We start from the raw sequence: 20,266 nt of genomic DNA, 5'->3' as shown, positions 1-20,266 counted from the left end.
AGAGGCAGAGGCAGAGGCAGAGGCGGAAGACAAGGTCGTCATGGTCCTCGGCGTGATCCACAAACTCCACTCGCCACATTGGCTTTAACCAATGATCCACAACCTCAACCAGAGTACGACAGACGACTCCTGTGGACTTTGGACAGTGGTGCAGCATTGCATGTTACCTACAGAAAGGAACTTTTCACAGAAATGCACGAGCCTGAACCAGAACTACATGAACTTTACTCTTTTTCAAATCATCCTTGTCAGGTCAAAGGAAAAGGAACTGTTTATGTTGAAGAGCTCGATGCATTCATTCCTGATGTTTATTACATACCAACAGCAACCAGTAATTTGCTTAGTCAGTGTTACTTGTCTAGAATGTTAAAATTCCAGGTTCACCACCCTGAAAAAGCAAGTTACATAGTTAAAGATGGAGATATTGTTGCTGGAACCATATTAATTGGTGGTGTTTATTACTTAAAGCCAAAGCCTAAAACTCAAACACAGGCAAGTATACAAACTCCAAAAAGGGAAAGCACAGGCCCAGAGAGAGATGCTCCAGAGAGAGATCCTGTTGCTGTTCCAAAGGGTCCTAAAGCCAACAAAAAGAGAGTTGGTAAACAGGTTGCTCAGAGCAAGCCTGAGGTTCTGCATAAAAATGTTAATGTTGAGAATTCACTAACAGGTAAACCTTTGCATTCTAGGTGTATCCATAAATGGCATAGAAGATTGGGGCATGCCAGTTTCTGTGTTCTTAGGAAGATGCCGGAGTTCGCAAAAGGTTTGGATCTAAAGGGGTGTAAGATGTTTTTGGATTGTGCTGTCTGCAAAAAGGCCAAATCTAAAGCAGCAGCCATTCCCAAACGCGCTACACGCCTGTCAACACGCATTTTTGATTTGGTTCACATTGACATAGTCGGTCCTTTCCCGCCATCATTGGTGGTAGAAAATATTTTCTAACAATTGTTGATAATTACTCTAGATATGGATATGTATATCCTATGAAAGAAAAATCAGAGACTTTTCAGATCTTTAAAGACTTTGCAGCCCTTGTTTCTATCCAACACCAAGTTCGCATCGCCAGAATCCAGAGTGATCGTGGTGCCGAATTCATGTCTCAGCGTTTCCAGGACTGGATGCGTAAGAAAGGAATTATTCATCAGACTTCGGCCCCTTACACACCGGCTCACAATGGAGTCGCAGAACAAAGACAAGGGGTACTGCAAACCATGATGCGTTGTCTCCTAGAAGACGCCAACCTTGGTAAGATATACTGGGGTGAAGCTATCAAGTACGCAAATTACATTGTCAACCGTACTTGGAGCAGTGTAACAAATCAGACTCCTTTCTTCATGTTGTATGGCTACAAGCCCGATCTTAAAAACATCCATATTTTTGGTTCATACGCTATGGTGAACATTCCCTTAGCTCAAAGAAGAAAAGAAAGTCCAGCAGCAAAGAGACTGAGATTTATGGGTATTGATGATAACTCAAAATGGAGCAGATTTATTGACTCTAAACATGCAATTGTGATTTCCCAATCTGCTAATTTTGAGGAAGATATTGACTGGTCCAGGATTCATTCCAATGATCCTGGAGTTTATTTTCCCAGAGATGATACTGCTGATGCCACGCAGATTGATGATCAAGATTCCACTGATTCTTTTCAACCCGATGTTCCATCTTCGCAAGCCGCGGATGCTGACACTAGCGACGAAAGTGAGGACGAGGACGAAGCAGAAGAAGACTGGACAGTTGTTCCGAGATGTTCCAAGAGGGCCACAAAAGGAATCCCTCCACAATGATATTCTTGGCAACTGACAAAAGCACCCTTGCCTTTGATTTGCAATGTTACACTTCCACCTGATAATTTCACGCAAATCAAGCAGCTCCCTGATTCAGAGCAAGACAAATGGTATGAAGCAATGCAGGTTGAAATGGATAGTCTGAAGAAACTTAAAGTGTTTACACCTGCAAAACCTCCAGCAAACAAAAAGGTCATTGCCACTCGATGGGTCTACAGAATCAAAAAGAAACCAAATGGTGAGTCACTGTACAAAGCCAGATTTGTAGCTCAGGGTTTCGCTCAACGTTATCCTGAGGACTACACAAATACTTACTCACCGACGGTCAGAACTGAGAGTGTAAAAATTGCTTTAGCAACTGCAACTATCCTTGGTTTAGAAGTTTTCCAGTTTGATGTTGACACGGCTTATCTACATGCAGACCTAAATGAAGAGATCTACGTGAGAAGTCCTCCAGGATTCTGACAGCAAGAAGGGGATACCTGGTTTCTAAACAAAAGTCTTTATGGTCTGAAACAATCTGGTTTAATGTGGTATTTATGTCTTACTGACAAACTAAATTCAATGGGCTTTATTAAGTCCGAAACTGATGAGTGCGTGTTCACAAAAAGATCTAACAATGCATATGAGATAGTTCTTGTTTATGTTGATGATATTGTTTATATTGGTCCAAATAAGGAAATGAGTGAAATTTTTGCCAAAGCTTTGCAGAGATACTTCAAATTGAAATCATTAGGTCATATTAGCACTTATTTAGGTGTTCAGATTGAAAAGACACAGAAGGGGTTTAGTTTTTCACAAGAAGATAAAATTGAACAAATTTTGCATCATTGCAACATGAAGGATGCTAACACAACAAAGACACCCATGCAAACAGATTTTCACAACTTGTCACAAGAAGCAAGTCCTGAGTTCGAGGATCAAACACTTTATCGTTCAGTCATTGGGTCACTATTGTACATTAGTAGTTGGACCAGACCCGACATTGCACTTAGTGTTAATCTCTTATCTCTACACATAGGTAAGGCAAAACAGTTTCATTGGACATGTATTAAGAAATTATTGAGATACCTAAAATACACTAAACACATGAAATTATTGTTAGAACCAACACATACTGATATGCAGAATTATGTTGTTATGCAGATTCTGATTGGGCAAGTGATAAGAAATCACGTAAAAGTACTTCAGGTTATATGATGTTCTTAAATGGATGTCCTGTTTATTGGCAAGTACGTAAACAGAATTTTGTTTCTTGTTCATCTACTGAAGCTGAATATGCTTGTGTTTCAGATGCATGTAATTCTCTAACTTGGTTTGATGCTTTAGTCACAGATATCTGGACACACCCGATCCGACCGATCACCGTGATGGAAGACAATGAATCGGTGGTTTATATTTCTGAATCACATTTCACAGGTTCTAGGTCCAGACACATTGACATCCGTTACCAAAACATAAAACATTTAGTGAAAAAAGGTTTTGTCAAAATGCAATATGTATCTACAAATGATCAAATTGCTGATATGCTCAACAAACCACTTCCAGCAGCTCAACACGAGTATCTGCGTAAGAAGATGTGCCTTATTTGATGATGTACTGATATTTGCTCAACTGGCAAAAGAAGGGGAATGTCACTGCGTTATTTTATTTACCAGCTGAGCCAATTATTTCTGGACTATCAGACTTTCTATACCTTGCCAAGAATTGTTATCAAAAGCTACTACGCATGTCCATCCACCCACATTCCTTCTCACACACTCTTTCCTTTGTTCTCTTGCCAGAAAAGGTCCAGCTGAGAAATAGCCGGCAAGAACTATTTCAAAATGTAGCAATTACTTTTCTTAGTGAGGTGTTTTATTTTCTTTATAACAAATAAATGAGTTTTATTAGAGAACTTTTCTTCGGGTTTTTCTTTTCAGAATATTGCAACAAGGAATAAGCCTCAATCCATCCTCTAACCAGGGTGATTTGTCCCAGAGCCAAACATGGGATTAATCAATGCCCTGACAAGGAGTTCCACCCTCTTGGAGAACAGCTTTTGTTTAATTGATTCCGAAGGAAGATCAAAACTGTATCAAACCTGAAAATTTCAGGCCAATTTCACTTTTGAACACGGATTATAAAATCTTTGCTAAAATATTAGCGAATAGATTAATGCCAGTTATGCAACAAGTTATTCACAATGACCAATCAGGTTTTATAAAAGGGAGGCAGATGAAATATAATGTTAAACAAATTATAAACTTATTGGAATATTTGGAAAAAAATAACCGGGTCCCTGCAGCGTTCATATTCTTGGATGCAGAGAAAGCATTTGATCGATTGAACTGGCAATTCCTGTTTAAAATAATAGAAAAAATGCACTTTGGGGAGTATTTTATACATTCAATTAGAGCAATATATCAGGAACAAACAGCACAAATAATAATTAATGGAGGTTTAACAGATGTGTTTAAAATTGAGAAAGGTACGAGGCAGGGTTGTCCTTTGTCGCCATTGTTGTTTATTTTAACTTTAGAAGTTTTGTTGAATAAGTTACATGATTCTGATAAAATAAAAGGAATTGTAATTAGACAGCAGGATTATAGACTAAGAGCGTTTGCAGATGACCTGGTTCTTACTTTATCTCAACCTATAGAAGCGGCTCCCTATATGCTGGACATAATAGCTCAATATGGCAAAGTATCTGGATTTAAAGTAAATCTTCACAAGACAAAGATGATAACTAAAAATATGGCCATAACTCAAAGAGAAGATTTAGGGAGAATAACGGGTTTGAAGTAGTTAAAAAGGTTAAGTATTTAGGAGTATATATTGCAGCCTCAAACACGAAATTGTTTAAAAATAATTATGAAATTCTTTGGCAAAAAGTACAGAAAGAAATGGAAAAATGGAAAAAGTTACAATTATCACTATTGGGAAGGATAGCAGCAATAAAAATGAATGTACTACCTAGGTTTTTATTTTTGTTCCAAATGATACCAGTGCTTTAAAAAGATGGAAATTTGATGGAATGGCAGAAAGGGGTTAATACTTTTATTTGGGCTGGGAAGAAACCAAGAGTGAAACTGAAAATTATACAGGATATACGTGAGAGAGGAGGTCTTAAAATGCCTAACTTAAGATTGTATTATGAAGCAGCAGCTTTATCACAAATTAGTGATTGGTTTAACTTAACTGAAGAAAGAATGTTAAACATAGAAGGTTATGATTTGTTATATGGATGGCATGCTTATTTGTTATATGAAAAAAAAGTGGATAAAGTGTTTAAGGGTCATATACTCAGAAATGCATTGTTGAGAGTTTGGAAAAAGTACCAATATAAGCTGAACTATAAGATACCTATATGGGCAAATCCGACATGCAATAGAAAATATAAGTATAGAGCAAAAAATAGAGGTGATTACTTATAAAGAGCTTCTTCTTTTGGAAAGGGGTAAGTTGCAACTGAAATCTCTAGATGAATTAAAAGAAGAAGGGATAATTTATACTTGGTTTCAGTATGATCAGCTTCAAGCTAGATGGAGGGAGGATCAAAAAATTGGGGTTATGCAAAATGAGGAAAATCTGGTGAAACAGATTAGAGATCAAAGTCAGATGCATATTAAAAGGTTGTATAATGCATTATTGGAAATAGATTCAGAAACGGAATTGGTTAAGGATTGTATGATAAAATGGGCACAAAACTTTCAGGAACCAGTGATGATGTAAACGTGGAAAAAGATTTGGGTCAGAAATGTTAAATTTACGCAAGCACAAAATTTGAGAGAGAATTTTTATAAAATGTTTTATAGATGGCACTTAGATCCTAAAAAATTATCATGTATGTACTCGAATTTGCAAGCTAAATGTTGGAGATGTGAATGTAATGATGCAACCTATTATCATATATGGTGGACCTGTAAGAAAATCGAGGCATTTTGGATAAAAATTTGGTGGGTGATGCAGAACATTTTGAAAAGAAGGTTGAAATTTACTCCTCAATTATTTCTATTGGGCATAACTACAGACTGCACAGTATCAGAGACTAAATTGACTTTGAACTTAATACAACAGCTAGGCTGTTGGTAGCTCAATATTGGAAGAAGGACTCTTTGCCTACTATTGAAGAGTGGATATTGAAAGTAACAAACCTAGCAGAAATGGCGAAGATCTCAGCGTATTTGAAGGACCACACGCAAGAAAGATACGTATCGGAATGGAGAAGATGGATTGATTATATTCAAAATAAGTATCAGACAAGAAAATATCAAATAGCTTATGAATGAATGTTAGTATTAGAAGTATTAGGTTACCTATAGTGGAGTTAAGGTTTCGGGGGGGGGGGGAGTTAGTACTTTGAGGATAAGTAGATTAATCTAGCTTGTATTTTGCTCTGGGAAGTCGGGGGGGAGGGGGGATGAGGGGGGGAAAGGGTGGGGGGAAGAAAATTTTTGTATTGTTTTTTTTTTTGTAAAACTTTTCAATAAAAAAAAGAAAGAAAGAAAGAGACCGAAACAGCAAGAGGCAAGGCTGCATGAGTCGATCACCCACTTCCCCCTCCTTTCTCAGACAGATTAAGAGAAAGGTTAAGATTGTGGGCCCTAACTACTTTCCGTTTCCCACAGCTCCAAACCAAGATGTTCACTTAATTTGCAGGCTGACCAGACATATCACAATCAATTCTACATGCTATTATTATAGATGCATATCCAGGAATTTTTTAACAGAAATCACCCCAAATTGATGTCAGGTTTTCAGGTTGTCTTCAAATAAATTGCATCGCAAACAAAGTCTTTTATAAAACAAATTTCCATTTTATTAAGACAGCACTTTTTACACCGACTCATTGCAGCTGGCACTGACGTGCTGCCCCAAAACCCCTCCTCTTCCTTCCCCCACTCCTCTGCATTCATTGGCCATCTTCGCAATCATTCACCCCTAATCTACTTCTCCAATTCAAAGAATTTCTCCCCTCCCATCCATCCCCTAGGGGACATTATTTCCAGAGGAAATAAGTAGGTGAAAGGCAACCGTCCTGTTGCAGATGCCTGCATTCTCCTTCTTATGTCAGCACTAGGATAAATGCATCTTGACGTGCTGACATCTGGCCCTTCCCCCTTCATTTCTCCAGGGTGGCCTGTGTAAGACAAACAACAAGTTAAGTACCGGTACCCCGTCCGGGAGTGTGTGTCCCGTCCCCTCCCGCCTTGCCCGGGTGATCTGCATGGAATTTGGCTATAAGGCGGTCAGCTTTATATTTAGACCTACCTAGTGGCGATAAAAGTGGCAAAATGTAACTATTTTTCCGCTCTTATCGCGTCGGCAGATAACCGCCCGGCCACCCTGTTTAGGGTGATCCGCTCCCTCCTCCATCTGGGAGCGCGGGAGGATCCTTTGCAGGGTCGTGCCGAGGATTTTGTTCAGTATCTGCACGATAAAATCACTCAGATTCGGGAAGGCTTGGTCTCTGACTGGGTAGGTACAGACGGGATGATGGGTGCCAGTCTTGGGACTGCCATTTGGAAGGAGTTCGACCCTGTTGCTCCCGAGGACATGGACAGGATACTGGGGTGGCTGAATGCGACCACATGTGTATTGGACCCATGTCCCTCCTGGTTTGTGCTGGCCTCCCGGGAGGTTACGCGAGGCTGGCTCCAGGGGATTATCAATGCTTCCTTGAGTGAGGGTGTCTTGCCATCCGCCTTGAAAGAGGCGGTGGTGAGGCCCCTCCTCAAGAAGCCTGCTCTGGATCTGGCTGTTTTGGCTAACTATCGTCCAGTCTCCAACCTTCCCTTCTTGGCGAAGGTTGTTGAGAGTGTGGTGGTGCGACAGCTTCCTGGGTACCTGAATGAAGCTGTCTATCTGGATCCGCTCCAGTCCGGCTTCAGGCTAGGGAACAGCACGGAAACGGCATTGGTTGCATTGGTGGATGATCTCTGGAGGGCTTGGGATAGGGGTTGCTCCTCTATCCTGGTTCTGTTAGATCTCTCAGTGGCTTTTGAAACCATCGACCATGGTATCCTGCTGTGCCGGTTGGAGGGGTTGGGAGTGGGGGCACCGTTTTGTGGTGGTTCTCCTCCTATCTCGCAGTCGGTGTTGGCAGGGGGGCAGAGATCAACCCCGAGGTGCCTTGCTTGTGGGGTACCGCAGGGGTCGGTCCTCTCGCCCCTTCTGTTCAACATTTATGTGAAGCCGCTGGGCGAGATCATCCGTGGCTTTGGGGTGGAATTCCATCAGAACGCTGATGATACTCAGCTGTACATCTCCACCCCAGGCCATCCCAACGATGCCCTTGAAGTGATGTCTCGGTTCCTGGAGGCCATGCGGACCTGGATGGGGAGTAACAGGCTTTGACTCAACCCTTCCAAGACCGAGTGGCTGTGGCTTCTGGCGTCCCGATATAGCCAGCTGGTGCCATCGCTGCCTATTGGGGGCGAGTTATTAGCCCCCACGGATAGGGCTCGCAACTTGGGTGTCCTCCTGGATGCACGGCTGTCTTTAGAAGAGCATATGACGGCCGTGGCCAGGGGGGCTTTTTATCAGGTCCGCCTGATTCGCCAGTTGCGTCCCTTTCTGGATCGGGACTCCCTACACACAATCACTCAGGCACTCGTCACTTCCCGCCTGGACTACTGCAATGCTCTCTACATGGGGCTCCCCTTGAGGAGCACCCGGAGGCTCCAACTGGTGCAGAATGCGGCCGCGCGGGGGATTATGGGAGCGAGGGGGCGCTCCCATGTGACACCTCTCCTGCATGAGCTGCATTGGCTTCCAGTGGTCTTCCGGGTGCGCTTCAAGGTGTTGGTCACCACTTTTAAAGCGCTCCATGGCATGGGACCTGGGTATTTGCGGGACCGCCTTCTGCTGCCGATAGCCTCCCACCGACCAGTACGCTCCCACAGAGAGGGACTCCTCAGGGTGCCGTCAGCCTGGCAATGTCGGCTGGCGACCCCCAGGGGGAGGGCCTTCTCCGTGGCAGCTCCTGCCCTCTGGAACGATTTGCCCCCGGAGATACGAAAGATATCGGATTTTCGGGTTTTTCGTCGTGCCCTAAAAACTTTTCTTTTCCATCAAGCAGGGCTGGTGTGAAACACCCGCCCCCCCTCTTTTTTAGTCTTTTTAGCTTTTTAAATTGCCAAATGGGTTTTAGTTTTCAATGTTTTAAATTTTTGGGCCACAGTTATTTAATTCTTCTAATAATTTTAAATTTTGGATTGATATGTGTTTTAATTCTGGCTGTGCACCATCCTGAGTCCACTTGGAGAAGGGCGGGATATAAATTGAATAAATAATAATAATAATAATAGACACATGGGTCATATAGACACCAGTGGAGGCAGAGAGTGTCTCCACCCCTATGTGGAAAGGAGGGACTTACCCTGAGTATAAAACCCACTCCAACCTTGTCCACCTTGCTCTCTCCATCTCTCTCACTTTTTGTTTTTGTTCCTCATGAGACTTGATCTTTGTTGTACATAGTTAATATGATTTATCATATGAATAAATACGTTTAAGACATTTATTTATGCATCTGCCTCTGAACGCTTCTATGCTCCTGGGTGTTTCTACGATCCCAATTCCACAACGACCGAGGCCCCTCGGCCCCCGCGCCGGGATCCTGTCCCGTGAACCCCGCTCGTGCCGGTTGCCTGGCCGGGGCCCGTCGGGACCAAAGCGGAGCCTTCCCGCCCCAGTCCACTTGGAAGGAACCCCTCACACACGACAGCATGGCAGGGAAAGAGAAACGAAGACTCCGGTCTGGCCGGGCCCCTGGTCAACCGGTCCCGCCCGAGCATCCCGGTAGACCCAGCCGTCTGCCCATCGCGGACACCCCCGGGGCCCGTCGCGGGCACCGAGGCGACAGCGGAGGTCCCCGACCGAGGCCCGTGGCCCCCACGCCGGGATCCCGTACATCCATCAAGGCGAGTTCCTCCTGGAGCTACGCCTGTCTGAGCATTGCCGACGGTTCAATCACCGCGAGCACAACCCACCCTCCAGCCTGGGTCCGGGCACCTCCCCACGTGTGGCGCGGGGTTTGGCGTCTGAGTCCCTTGTGGGTCGGGCGAGCGAAGCCTCCGGCGTGGCTGGGGTTCGGGGACCTCTGGGCCTCCGTCACCCGAAGTCCAGACCTCGACGGTGTCCGGCCCCCTCCACCGAACGGCCCTGCTCCCCACCTCGGTGGCGGAGCGAGGGGAAGTTCACCCGTTCTGTGCGCGCGTCGGTCCCATCCGGGTGTCGCCATGCCTGGGCAGGGCAAAGCCAGAGGAAACTCTGGTGGCGGTCCGTAGCAGTCCTGACGTGCAAATCGATTGTCCGACCTGGGTATAGGGGCAAAAGACTAATCGAACCATCTAGTAGCTGGTTCCCTCCGAAGTTTCCCTCAGGATAGCTGGCGCTCGTGGGGACAAGGCTGCTACAGTTTTATCCGGTCAAGCAAATGATTAGAGGCCTTGGGGCTGAAACGATCTCAACCTATTCTCAAACTTTAAATGGGTAAAAAGCCCGGCTTGGTGGCGTGGAGCCAGGTGGGGAATGCGAGACACCGTGTGGGCCACTTTTGGTAAGCAGAACTGGCGCTGCGGGATGAACCGAACGCCGGGTTAAGGCGCCCAATGCCGACGCTCATCAGTCCCCAGAAAAGATGTTGGTTGATATAGACAGCAGGACGGTGGCTATGGAAGTCAGAATCCGCTAAGAAGTGTGCAACAACTCACCTGCCGAATCAACTAGCCCTGAAAATGCATGGTGCTGGAGCGTCCGGCCCATACCTGGCCGTCGCTGGCAAAGCGTGCCCCGGGGGCTAGGCCGCGATGAGGAGGGCCGCTGCGGTGGGCCTTGAAGCCTAGGGCCGGGGCCGGGTGGAACCGCCGCGGGCGCAGATCTTGGTGGTAAGCGAAGTCGGCAAGCCGGATCCGTAACTTCGGGATAAGGATTGGCTCTGAGGGCTGGGCCGGTCGGGCTGGGATGCAAAGCAGGGCTGGGCGTGCACCACGGCTGGGAGAGGCGCCTGTGCTTCCCCACACCCCGCCCCCTCCAGGGGGCCAGGCGGGGTTGGGGGGCGCAGCGGTGATTCCGGAGGCGAGCCAGACCCTTCCTGTGGATCGCCCCAGCTGCGGCGGCCGGCAGCCGTCCCTCCCCCCTTGCGGGGCCGGCGGCGGCCCGTTGTCCCGCTTCGGCCGGCACCTAGCAGCTGACTTAGAACTGGCGCGGACCAGGGGAATCCGACTGTTTAATTAAAACAAAGCATCACGAAGGCCCGCGATGTGCCTCCACCCGTATGTGGAAAGGAGGGGCTTACCCTGAATATAAAACCCCCTCCAACCTTTTCCACCTTGCTCTCTCCATCTCTCTCACTTCTTGTGTTTGTTCCTCATGAGACTTGATCTCTGTTGTACACAGGGTGGATTTGATTTAAATCGAGTTGATTTAAATCACGATTTAAATCACGATTTAAATCACTAGTAAAAAGGCTTGATTTAAATCAACTCGATTTAAATCATAATTTTTAAAGAGCAACTGTCATCTCTGCTACTCCTTTGACTCACTGTTGACTCACCGATAGTCCGTGTTGCAGAATATACAGCCTCATGCTACATAACTAAGCTCCATTTCATGCTGAATAAACTAAATTATTTATGTATCTTAAATAGAAAACTATCTTACGATAGATTTTTACCCCAAAAGTTTTTTATTAAAATAAATCCGATTTAAATAAAAAAAATCCAATTTCAATCAAAAAAATCTGATTTTTTTGATTTTTTAAAAAAATCATTGATTTTTATCCACCCTGGTTGTACATAGTTAATATGATTTATCATATGAATCAATACGTTTAAGACATTTATTTATGCATCTGCCTCTGAACTCTTCTATGCTCCTGGGTGTTTCTTCAATCCCAACTCCACAGAATGGTAGCAGAGGGAATGGTAGCAGAACTCCACTCCAGGAGCTGTTGAAAAAGCAAGATGCCCTCCAAAATAACCTGTGAGAGAAGTTCCCCTGTTTTGACCAGAGGCCTTCAACGGAGGAGAACTTCACATCAGCCCCAGTCTGAATCGATGGAAAACATCGAAGGGGATTTCCATCCAGCTACAACCTGGCAGCCAGAGGCCACCCAGATGCAGCAAGAGATCCCAGGGCCTGAGCCAAGCAATGCTGGAGAAGGCTTCTTCAGCACTGACGACGAGGGGGCAGAAGGACAAGACGAAAGCCTGGAGAGGCAAGTGGCTGAGATGTCAGAAGAGGAGTGCCGAGCAGCGCTCGCCTCCCTCCTGAAGACAAGGGCAGCACCAGAGATGCCTGCCGTCCCGGTCAGGACTCCCCTGCCTGATCTCTCCAAGATGGCGCCTGCCGCCAGAGAAACTCTCCCCTCACACAGTTTCCCACCAAACAAAATGTCCGCCAGCTCCCTTCTGGAGCCAACTTCCCCCAAGATGGGTGCTCCCCTGGGCACTCTGCCAGAACCACGAGCCAGGCCTACAACGTCAGCCAGTCAGTTTAGCACTCCAGTGGCCCAGAGGACCACTCCGAATCTACAAGCCCCTTGCCAGGCTGCGGCTACCACGGCAACCATCAAAGAAGCCATAGAGACCCTGATCACCGCCCTGGAAATTAGGGAGCAACCACCCACCAGCCACCCCGAGGTCCCAGACCCACCTCATCTGATGTGCCTCCAGTCTTCTGAAAGATCTCCAGGCCTTCTTCCAGCTCCTCCAAGGTTTCCCTGCCACCCAGCTGATTTTCAGGCCTATGCTGAGGCTTCAGCCAGGCCTGACTTCAGAACCCAGAGAGGGAGATCAGAGCTCCAACAAGAAAAGGCTTTGGAGCATGCTCCATTTCCTGCATGTGCCCAGTTGCTTCAAACTACAGAAAGACTACAAGAAGGAGCCAGACCTAAGCAATCGATCCCAGGCTTAGGGATCCCAATGCCATTCACAACAGGCTCTTTTCAGCCCTTTGAACAACTCCCCGTGCAGTTTAATGGTAATAGTTTTGTAACTTTGCCAAATAATTTTGAAAAATTACATTTAAGTGGTCAGAATTTTAAAAAATGGTGTAAAGAGATTCAGATAATTCTCTTAAGAGAAAATACCCTGGACATGATTAAAAGACCACCTCCTTTACCTTGGAGCCCTGAAATCGAGTTCCTGCATAAAAGAGCTTACACAACCCTGTTAAGTTCTATAGACACAGCTCTGTATGCCAGTCTTTCAGATGGTCTCATACCTCAGGAAGTTTGGACTGCCCTATATAATTTGTTCCATAGTGACAATATGGCTGCAACCACCAGATTGTCAAGAATTTTTCACAATTATAAACTCAAACCTGGTGTCAAGATGGGGGAACATTTGGCAACGCTTAAAGCCATGAGGCATGAGCTTATACAAAGGGGGGAGAATCCTGAATCCACTTTAATTAGTGTAATGTTGAACTCCCTAGACAAATCCTGGAGTCCCTTCATTATTTCTCTAGAAGGGGTTTCTAGGGAACAAAGACATAGAATACTTTTATGGTCGCTTTATTGAGGAAGATTTAAGGCGCAGAGATGAGGAACAACAAGAAATGAAGGAGGCATACCACAGGCCTAGGCCTCAGAGGAGGCGCCAGGACACAAGTGAAAGGATTAATACCCTTCCCACCTGCTTTGACTGTGGCATGCAAGGTCACTTTAAAAGGGAGTGCCCTCGCTCTAGGGCCAACACGGCTGGACCTAAGCATAATAAAAATAAAAGAGGCCGTGTAAGAGGGGGAGGTGGTCATAAAGGATACCAATTCTGTAGTGTCACAGGTGACAATCCCACCTCCCAGGTACAAGATGCTGAGGGGCTGTGGCTTCTTGATTCAGGTGCATCAACGCATATAGCTAACAAGAAGCAACGATTTAAGATTTTACACCCACTCAAGTCCTCAGTAAAAGTTGCCACCGGGGACAAGGCAGAGGTAACTGGGGAAGGCGTGATCAATGTGCCTGGTATAGGAGATGTTACTGGGGCACTGCATGTTCCCTCAATCAAGAACAACCTTTTAAGTATTTTAAAATTGACTGAGGATAAAAATGTAAAACTGGTATTGTGAGAAGGGTGGAGGTTATCTTTTCGAAAGTGGGGATGTTGTTGGAGATATTGTAAAAATCAACAATTTGCCTTATTTTTCCCCAAAAGCAAAGGTCAAAAGGCATAAGGCACCTAATAAGAGGGGGCTAGCGCCCAGATAGAGCAGAAAGCTCCTGTGCCAACCCCCAGGTTGTCCAAACTCAAGAATGCTGGCCCTAATACCAATGAAGCTCCTAAACCGGCTCCTAGGATATCCAAAGCCATTAAGGCTGAGCCCATTAAGATCACAACTCCTCAGCCAACCCTGAGAAACTCTAAGGTGACCATTAATCCAGTGCCTACTGTCATTACTGCACAGACCAAGACTGGTAATGATAACATACATAAGGTTGACAAAGTATGCATGGGTAAACCTTTACATTTGGATTGTGCACATATTTTACACCGCAGGCTAGGCCATGCCAGCTTCCCGGTTATTAGGAAAATGCAAGATTTTTCTGATGGGCTTAAGATAAAGAATTGTAATACCTATTTGGAATGTGCCATCTGTAAGGCAGCCAAATCAAAAACTGCTGCTATACCTAACGTTTCTTCCTGACGTGCAAGGTACCCTTATCAGCTGGTACACATGGATTTGGTTGGTCCTTTTAGGCCCTCCCTTGGCAAGGGGCGTTATTTTTTAACGGTAGTCGATGATTATTCTCGTTATGGCCATGTATTTATTTTAAAAGACAAAACTGTCGATGGCAAAGAATTGAATATCCCTGACGTAGACAAAGCCAGCCATGAATGGCTCCGTCATCCAGCCACGATCTACCCCCGACTCTACATTAGGGCAATCCAGCTGAGAGGTGGTCTGTTTCCCACCAAGGCCAGGAGCGCGCGGGGCAATAACAGACAAGTCACCGACAGGACTTGTAGAGGTGCCTGTTGTGCCCCTGAAACCCAAAACCACATCCTGCAAGTCTGCGAACTGACTCACGATGCCAGATGCGCACGCCACAACCGAGTACTATGGTGCCTCGAGAGGCTGCTGCGCTGAAAGGGCCTCCGTACGAGAATGGAATCGGTGATTCCATCAGGAGCCTCCTTCATCAAGCCGGACCTGATCGTTGAGATGATGAACCAGCTGTGGATCCTCGACATATCGATCGTTGCTGGCTATCAAGTGGAGGAGACCTGGGACATTAAAACCTCCAAGTATGGTCGTCCTGATCGTGTGGCAGACATCCGTCGCTGGGCTGCTGTACCGGCTACCACCCCTGTTGTCCAACTCCCGGTTGTCATCTCTAAGAAGATCCTGTTGAGCTTGACTCTAGTCTGGCCCTGTGAAGAGACATGAGAGGCGTAGAACAAGTGGGAGGCCCGCCCGGGCAACTGGTGAAATACCAGTACTCTGATCGTTTTTTCACTTACCCGGTGAGGCGGGGGGGCGAGCCCTGCTGAGCGCTGCTGGCATTAGAAAGACCATTAGAAGAAGGGTTAGGATCGAGGTCGGGGAAGCGAGCGTCAGGTCTCACCGCCTCGATTTTCCCAACCCAGAAAGTAGGACGCTTGAAACTGCGATGGGAGCTTGGATCGGAAGGCTTGCGATAGCAAGAGCTCTAGGCAAGAACGGAAACTTTTCACTTAAAACCAGCTATTTAAAGCAATCCCTCGCACGCTACATCCATTGTGGCAGGGAAACAGAAACAGAGACTCCGGTCCAGCCGAGGCCGCCGGACCGGCCCGGTAGATCGGGCTGTCTGCCCGTCTTTAAATCGAAAGACTTTAAATCTAAAAATGGTTTTAAGTTGAAAGTGTGGTTACGGTTAGGGTTAGGGTTAGAGAAAAAAGTTGTAGAGTTAGGGTTAGAGAAAAAAGTTTTAGGGTTAGGATTAGGGTTAGGGTTAGGGGAAAAAGTTGTAGGGTTAGGGTTAGAGAAAAAAGTTTTAGAGTTAAGGCTAGGGTTAGAGAAAAAAGTTTTAGGGTTAGGGTTAGGGTTAGGGTTAGGTTCAGGTTCAGGTTCAGGGTTATCATTCTGGAAATGATATTAGCAGAAGCAATGAAAGAAAGCAAGGAGAGGAAGGGAGGGAGGGAGGGATATTAAACGGGATTGACGAAACGTATAGAGCGCACACAAGACACCCGATGAGAAACCACTGTGGGGACGGTGTGACCTCAGTTGTCGGCAAACCGCACTGAGTAAACAACGTCAGCACATAGTCCTAATCTTATCAGAGATGTAAAGACAGAAATGTAAAGACAGGATGTCTGGCAAGAAAACCTATATCAAGATATGCAACTCAGCACGTAGCATTGTTTGTCACAGGAAATAACATGAGGGTAACATGAGGGATCCATGTGGACTTCACGAGCTTTCTTTAGCCAATCAGCATCCGTAAACGTTGATTGATGTTTTGCCATGATAGTTGTAAAATGACAATAAAAGGAAGCCTTCTGGATGGAGTCAGGGTGCCTTCCCCAAGGTACTTTCACACTGAAGTACCTTGATCAAGGTGCCCTCCCACCGAAGGGCCTTCCCGTGAACCATCATGATGCCTACGCGTCTTTCTTCATCGAAACAACATCTGGTGACCCCGACATGATTCCTCCTATGCTTACTTGGCCGGACGAGCCCATGTGCACCACAGCGAACTTCGCTCTCAAAAATTCGTGAGTATGGGGGGGGAACTCTCAGCTCAGCAGAGGCTTCATGCAAAAAAGCTGCAGATAATGGAATGGCAGGAATTAAGTTAAGTGAGTTAGACTCACCGCTACGAGCAGAAATAATGCTGTGGCAGAAATGTAAGGAAGCAGTAGAGGTTATGGGGACTCATAAACTCAAGGCACCGTCTCCATCTCTCTCTCTGTCTTCTGATCAGGGGTCTGCTCTCCCTCCGCTTTATGTTCAGCTAACTTTGCTGGATCCACAGCCAGTAGAAATTAGTTCCCCGACAGCTCCTTTATTGGTTTCTCCTTTACAGGAGACATTTTCAGCTGTCAGAGCAGGGTTTCAGGAAAAGCAACAAAAAGGAACTCTCACTCGGGTAGAAATTGCAGAGAGTCTCCAAGCTTTTTTTGTCATACAGAAGGTTAATCCCCAGGGACAGATCAATATCAGTGGAATCCTTTGCCATATAAAGTTCTGAGAGAGCTAAGGAAAGGCATCACAGAGATAAGTTTGCGTTCCACCTATAATGCTGGGATGGTGGAGGGTATATCTAATGCAGTGGTTCTCAACCTTCCTATTTCTGCTTTCAACACAATATACAATTAATAGTATCTCAATTATTACAATTCCCTAGTTAAATAGAGCTTTTTTTCTTTTGTGTTTTAAAATCTTGAACCTCATCTTGCCCTAAATTTCCCATTGTTTGCAATTTTGCACCTACCTTTTTTGGTGAGGAAAAAGAAAAAGAAATCTCTCTGCCTCATTTTGTCACGTTACAGCAAAGACCCTGCTTCTTTACTTTCAATTTCACTTTTCAGCATAGCTAGGGGGAAAAAATTTGCTCCAGGAATTTACCTCTTTGCAGCTAGCTCTTTGAAGCAAGAATTTAAAGTTTTTTTTCCCTCTAGCCATTAGCTGGGACTCTGGAGGCAGCAATAGATTGGGAGTGGGCGGGGTAAGCGAACGGCGACCAGGCGATCCAACAGAGGCAGAGGGTGAGGGTGAGTGAAGGCATGTGGGGGGGGGCGAGAGGGCTTTGGCGACCTCTGTGAAATGGCCGTTCGACACCCAAGGGGTCGCGACCCCCAGGTTGAGAACCGCTGCTCTAGTCCGACCGAGACCCGGGTAAACCGGTCTCGCCCAAGCGTCCTGGTAGACCGGGACGGCTGCCCGTCGCGGACAACCCCGGAGCTCGGCGCGGGCACCGAGGCGATGGCGGAGGTCCCCGACCGAGGCCCGCGGCCCCTGCCCCGGGATCCGGTACATCCATTAAGGCGGGGAAACAGAAACACTCTAGTCCGGCTGAGGCCCCAGTAAACCGGTCCGACCCGTGGCCACCCGAGCATCCCGGTAGACCGTCGGCCTCGGCCTGGCGGAGCACCGAGAAGACAGTCGAACTTGATTATCTAGAGGAAGTAAAAGTCGTAACAAGGTTTCTGTAAGTGAACCTGTGGAAGGATCATTACTGGACCCAGCCGGGGAGGCGTCCTGCGCGCGCGGGAGTCCTGATGCTGCCTCCCGCGCCACGGTGCGGCCTCGCCTTCGAGTGCCCGAGGCTGACCGTCAGCGCCCCACGGGGACGGGCGAGTGAGCGGTCTCGCGGCCGCCCTCCCGCCGCCCCGCGCGTCCCCCCCAGAGAGAGAGCGCAGAAGGGAAAGAAGGAGAGGCCAAACGGGGGGGCCTCCCACAGCCCCTACGGAGGTCGACGCAGTCGGCAGGACCGGGGAGCGGCGGGGTCCGTCTGCCTGGTCGGTGCCCGGTAGAGCGGCATGGCCGTGTCCGCGTTGCGGCCCGCTCCGGTTGCAAGACGCGAGAAGGAAGAAACGAGCGATAAGGGAGAAAGAGGGGGTCGTCCGACTGCCGTTCGGCACGCGAGGGGCGCGGCGAGTGAGCAAGAGACGCCGAGGAGAGGCGGGACCCCGGACATCCAAGGCGGTGCTGGCGTGCGTTACCAGCCCTCCCTCTGACTGGGGAGGGAAGGGGGGCGCGCGTTGGGCCGCTCCGGGCGGGCCGCTCCCACTCCTCTATCTTGCTTTGTCTGTCCTTCCTTCTGTCCGTCTTTGCGACCGAGAGCCGGACCCCGCGGGCCGGGCCGGCTCCCGCCCCTCTTCCCCTCGGGTGCGTCGGACCGATCGGAGGGAAACTTCCACAGGCCCGAAGGGTGGAGAGGCGGGCGGCTGCTGCGGCCGTTCTCCCCTCAGGGCGTCCCCATCCGCGCGCGGTTGGCGCACCGCCCGGCTGAGGCTGGGGCCGGCGGCGTCGCGGTTGCCGCGCTGGAGGGGTCGGCCTATCCGTGCCGCCAGTTTTCCTCCCCAAACACGTGGGCCAGGTACCTGAGACGTCGCCCCCCGCCCGGGGGTCGGTGGCGGTTCAAAGCCTCGAGCTGCCTCACGTGGCGAGGCCGGGGACCGGGGAGCTCCGCCTCGACTCCATACGTCCCGCCCGGTGGCCGCGGGGCGTCCCGAGCCGAGGGGTCCCGGGCCGAGCCGAGCGCCCGGTCCTTTATGCATTGAAACCCAGCTGTTTGCGTCTCGTCTTGTTTATCTTTCCGTGGGCGGGCGCGAGCCGCCACAGCTTAACCGACAGTGACAACTCTTAGTGGTGGATCACTTGGCTCGTGCGTCGATGAAGAACGCAGCTAGCTGCGAGAATTAATGTGAATTGCAGGACACATTGGTCATCGACCCTTTGAACGCACTTGCGGCCCTGGGTTCCTCCCGGGGCTACGCCCGTCGGAGCACCGCCAACGGTTCAATCACCGTGAGTGCAACCCCGCCCTCCCGCCTCGGTCCAGGCGCCTCCCCGCGTGTGGCGTCGGGGTTGGCGTCCGAGTCCCTGTCGAGTCTCTAGTCCGGCCGAGGCCCGGGTAAACCGGTCCCGCCCAAGCGTCCTGGTAGACCGGGACGGGTGCCTGTCGCGGACATCCCCGGGCCCTGGTGCGGGCACCGAGGCGACGGCGGAGGCCCCGACCGAGGCCCGCGGCCCTTGCGCCGGGATCCCGTACATCCATCAAGGCGGGGAAACAGAAACACTCTAGTCCAGCCGAGGCCCCGGTAAACCTGTCCTGCCCGTGGCCGCCCGAGCGTCCTGGTAGACCGGGATGGCTGCCCATCGCGGACACCCCCGGGGCCCGGCGCGGGCACTGAGGCAACGGCGGAGGTCCCCGACCAAGGCACACAACCCCCACGCTGGGATACCGTACATCCATCATGGCAGGGGAACAGAAAGACTAATCCGGCCGGGCCCCCGGTAAGCCGGACCCGCCCATGGCCGTGCTGGTAGACCCGGCCGTCTGCCTGTCGCGGACAACCTCGGGGCCTGTCGCGACAGTGTAGGTCCCCGAACGAGGCCGGCGGCCTCCGCGCCGGGATCCCGTACATCTATCAAGGCGGGGAAAAAGAGACACCGTAGTCCGGTCCTGCCTGTGGCCGCCCGAGTGTCCCGATAGACCAGAACGGCTGCCCGTCGCGGACACCGAGGCGACGGCAGAGGTCCCCAACCGAGGCCCGCAGCCCCCATGCCGGGATACCGTACATCCATCGTGGCAGGGGAACAGAAAGACTAATCCGGCTGAGGCCCCGGTAAGCCGGACCCGCCCATGGCCGTCCCAGTAGACCCGGCCGTTTGCCCGTCACGGACACCCCCAGGGCCCTGCGCGGGCACCGAGGCGACGGCGGGGGTCCCTGACCGAGGCCCGCGGCCCCGGAGCCGGGATCACGTACATCCATCGTGGCAGGGGAACAGAAAGAGTGATCTGGCCGGGGCCCTGGTAAGCCGGACCCGCC

The 20,266-nt window shown here is 48.9% G+C and overlaps 1 non-coding gene and 1 pseudogene across 1 annotated transcript; both read left to right on the top strand.

The window, feature by feature from the left end:
• Window positions 1-9,962: 9,962 nt before the first annotated feature.
• Window positions 9,963-10,660, top strand: LOC148112074 (28S ribosomal RNA; annotated as a pseudogene; the record flags this gene model as incomplete).
• Window positions 10,661-19,071: 8,411 nt separating this feature from the next.
• Window positions 19,072-19,224, top strand: LOC117659225 (5.8S ribosomal RNA). The gene has a single exon (XR_004589408.1). It is a non-coding gene; the product is annotated as a 5.8S ribosomal RNA (ribosomal RNA).
• Window positions 19,225-20,266: the final 1,042 nt, after the last annotated feature.

The sequence above is a fragment of the Pantherophis guttatus genome, chromosome 14, assembly GCF_059756535.1.
Source record: "Pantherophis guttatus breed Tessera chromosome 14, ASM5975653v1, whole genome shotgun sequence".
In the NCBI taxonomy this organism is placed as follows: domain Eukaryota; kingdom Metazoa; phylum Chordata; class Lepidosauria; order Squamata; family Colubridae; genus Pantherophis; species Pantherophis guttatus.
Note: the sequence above shows the minus strand (reverse complement) of the source record. Positions and strands in the feature narration are given on the sequence as shown.